Consider the following 4,442-nt stretch of genomic DNA (forward strand, 5'->3'; position numbering starts at 1 on the left):
GCAATTGTCAGTATCCTTTCTGTCTGAAATGACAGGCAAGATTCTATGGTTCTATGCAGGCGGTCAGAATAGATGGTCATAATAGAGAGTCCATTCTGGCCTTAAAATCTGAGGTAAACAGTAGAGTTTCTTGCTCAAACAAAAGTCACAACCTTACCTTTCTGCTTCTTATACTGTCTATCTCTCAATGGAACATTGATAACAGGATTGTCATCTGAAGGAGCATTGAGCCAGAATTGGGTTAAAAACCAAAACAAAAAGTCCCTCAAATGATGCAGTTTCTTTCAGATAAGTAGAACAGTAGTGGATGGGTAGCTTAAAGTGGCACTGCTAACCTGAATAATTCATCCTTTGCTACAGTACTGTGCCCAGAATCTGCTTCCCATAAATATAATTGTTCCTAGCCCTAGTGGTTGCAAAGAAAAGCTTGAAAGCCTAAACTGACTGTAATTGACACACAATGTCTGATGACCGTGAAAAATAGTGCAAAGTTCCCCTCTCGTGTGAATGGATTATTAACACTGAACCCAGGAGATGACAATCTGCAGCATACTGAAAATGTGGGGCAAGCATACTGAATTTCATATAACTATAAACAGGACACTAACGACTGTATTATTCTTGTTTGCATTTAATGGAATGAAATCCTTAATTTGTAATTTATCTGATGCTGTTGAAGGATTCTCCCTAATGTGCCACAGAATCCAGGGACCTTGCACCAGGACTTAAGGCTGGGTTGCTGTGGAGTTCAAAATGTGTGTGTGTGTGGCAGGAGAAGGGGTTGGTTAAAAGTAGCTTTTGGCACCACATCCAGCTTTACAAAAAGTGGCTACTGCAAAGCCTTTCTTTTTGAATAGGCATTTAGGGGGACTGAGGGGATGAGGGAGTGGAGCTTCTCTGGGAACCAGAGGGTGGGAGGAGACCTTGTACTACAATTATTTTGTTGTTGTTAATTTTATGTAGGTGGGGCTGGATGCTGTTGTGTTTATTGCTATTGACTGTATTTTTAAATGACAGCAGGACATACAAAATAAATTAAGCAGCTGATGTCTCTCAAGATACATAAATATTCACATTTTCATAGTTTTTGAAATGTTTTTTTCTCTTTCCTCCTGTTGTGAAAAATCACATAATCAAACAGGAACTGGTGAAACTATGATTAAAAAAAAATAAAGACAAATGTTTCTGTAATGTGTCAGTTTTAGTAATCTTAGATATTGCTAGTAACAAGGACAGGAAGAAAAAGGGCTTTTTCTTGTACGTTGCCAGACTCATTTTTATTGGCTATGACTGGAAGCAATTAACTTTAGCTGATCTGTAACTAGAGATGGATGATCTTCCAAGTGTTTGCAAGCCCTCAAATATCAGTTTATGACTTTTAAAACTTAAAGGCCTTGTTCAGAGGATATGAAGAACAATCAATGCATGCTTTACTGCTCTTCAGTGCATTTTGTAGATGGTAACCCTTGTGTCTCTAGTGAATCATGTGATTTAAAATGACTTTCACACAGTTGTGTAGCTTTGGTTCTCATCAGATTACATAGTGGTATGCTTTATCAAGTGTAATTGTATGTGTAATTACAAAATTGCCTATGCCTCAAATCAGTAAGGCTCCCCACAGAGATTCTGCAGATACACATACAGAGTATTAACAAAGGCCTAGATTGACAAGGTGGGTGAGGTAATATCTTCTATTGGACTAACGTCTGTTGGTGAGAGAGAGAACTTTCGAGTTCTTCCTCAGGCCTAGGAAAGGTACTCAGAGTGCCACAACTACATACAGGATCCCTTAGAAAATGTGCAAAATACTTATGCTAAACTATCTATTCAACTTTGTATTTAGCTGTGACACTCTGAATACCTGCCCCAGGCCTGAGAAAGAGCTCAGTGTAGCTTGAAAGCTTGTCTCTTTCACCAACAGACATTGGTCCAATAAAAGATATTACCTCACCCACCTTGTCTCTCTAATAGCTGGGACTGACATAGCTACAGCTACATTGCATAAAGGCCTAGATTGTCACTTTGCATTTTCCCTGAGTACACGTACCTACACGGAGGCAATTGGCAATCAGGACAGACCAGATTACATCCCCATTTGTGCCAGCCCTGGTCCGTTAACTGGTGTGCTGGGATGGCAAAGTCAAGGTTTTGCCCATTCCCTGGCCTTGCCTGCCCACTTGCATAAGGGCAAGTAGTGGCCCTGTGGAGGTTGTCTCCCATAATGTATAGGGCAAGCCACAGTCTTACCTACAGGTTGTGCCAAGCTTTTCTATTAGCCATTTCAAAACTAAAATAATAGGTGTTTTTCTCTTTCTCTCCAAGGCTCTCATAATCTTTATAAACGTATTCAAAACCTTCTGAAGCAGCTGTCCTTTTCCCAAGAAGTATTTCTTGCACAGCTAATATTTCACTAGTGTTCCATGTCCTACACTGTCTTCCAGTTCATGTCTATGTGCAATTTAAGGGGCTAGTTTTAACTGACCAAGGGCTAAGTCTCTTTGACAGAGGGGACCAAAGTTGTTCTCTCTCTCTCTGATATTGCTGCATTGAGTGAACAGAGCCTTATGCCAAGTCTACACTCCACCAGCACAGGTACGGCACTGCAGTTGTGCGACTATAGCATTGGGTAGATGCTTCCCACGCAAACAGAAGGGTTTTTCCCGTCAATGTAGGTAATCCACCTCTCTAAGAGGTGGTAGCTAGGGCGTTGGGCAAATTCTTCTGTTGAGCTAGCCACATCTGAGGGGGGTAGGGTGGGGGTGGGTTAGGTTGTCCTAACTATGGTTCTCAGGGTGCAGAATTTTTCATATCCCTAAGCAACATAGCTAGGTAAATCTGATTTTGAAGTATAGACTAAGCCTTTGTTTAAATGGAAAGGGGAGGGGTGGGTGTGTGGGTGGAGAAGGGGACATTAGTCCTGAAACTTTTCAGATTCATAGATTCTAAGGGCGGAAGGGATCACTGTGGTCATCTAGTCTGACTTCATGTTTAACACAGGTCACAGAACTTTCCCAAAATAACTCCTAGAGCTAATCTTCTAGAAAACATCCAATCTTGATTTAAAAATCATCAGAGACTGAGTATCTATCACAACCCTTGGCAATTATTTTAATAATTATTCACTGTTAAAAAATGGACACCTTATTTCTAGTCTGAATTTGTCTAGCTTTAATTTCTAGCCATTGGATCATTTTATACCTTTTTCTGCTAGATTGAAGTTAAGTATTTGGTCCCCAGGTAGTTACCTATAGACTGTATTCAAATTGCCCCTAAACTTCTCTTTGTTAAGCTAAATAGATTGAGCTCCCTGAGTCTCCCTATTAGGCACATTTTCTAATCCTTTAATGATGCTCTTGGCTCTTCTCTGAATCCTCTTGAATTCATCAATATCCTTGTTAAATGGTGGGCACCAGAACTGGATGCAGCATTCCAGCACCAGTGCCCAATACAGGGGTAAAATACCGCTCCGCTCCTACTCAACATTCAAGTTTTTATATATCAGAGGATCTCTTTTAGCTCTTTTGGCCACAACGTCACACTGGGATCTCATGTTCAGCTGATTAGCCAACATAACCCCCAAATCTTTTTCAGAGTCACTGCTTCCCAGGTTAGAATTCCTCATCCTGTCCGTATGGCCTATATTCTTTGTTCCCAGATGCATACGCTTACAGTTAGCTGTATTAAAACACACATTATTTGCTTGCATCCAGTTTACCAAGCTATCTAGATCCTGCTGAATCAGTGACCTGTCCTAACGCCATGAAATTTCAGATTTAAATATTTGAAATTTACAGTTTTTAATATCCTATGAGCATGAAATTGACCAAAATGGACCGTGAATTTGGTAGGGCCCTATAGATAAGTGTGTAAGGAGGCAGTTATCCTGTTCCCTAGTGTAATTTGGTAGACTGTAGCAGGCATTAACTAGTACCCCCATCTTGTTCTTTATCTGCTGGGACACTGATCCATAAACATTCAAGATCATTTTCTTCCAAGTTATCAGTGACTCCAATACAGGAAATGACATTTTTAACAGAGTGCCACCCACTCCCACTCTCTTTTTGCCCACTCGATCCTTTCTAAACTGGTTATAACCATTGATGTTAACATTCCAATTGTGCAAATCATCCCCACAGGTTTCCGTAACACCAACTAGATTGAATTTATGTTCATAAATGAGCAATTGAAATTCTTCTTGTTTGTTAGACAGGTCCAAGCATTAGTGTATTGACCATTCAAGAATCTCCTCTTTATGTCCTTTGGTATCTTGATTTTGTTCTCAATTATATTTTTTCTTTAGTTCACTACATCCAAAATTTGTAAATATCTTAAAAAATCTGATTTATATTCAATTATTTAACAGCAGAAGTAGTAAAACAATCTAATGAATAAGCAGAAGAAAAAGTACCACCAAACATAAAGAACTCAAATCACACTTTGAA

The sequence above is a fragment of the Chelonia mydas genome, chromosome 2 (assembly GCF_015237465.2).
Source record: "Chelonia mydas isolate rCheMyd1 chromosome 2, rCheMyd1.pri.v2, whole genome shotgun sequence".
NCBI lineage: Eukaryota > Metazoa > Chordata > Testudines > Cheloniidae > Chelonia > Chelonia mydas.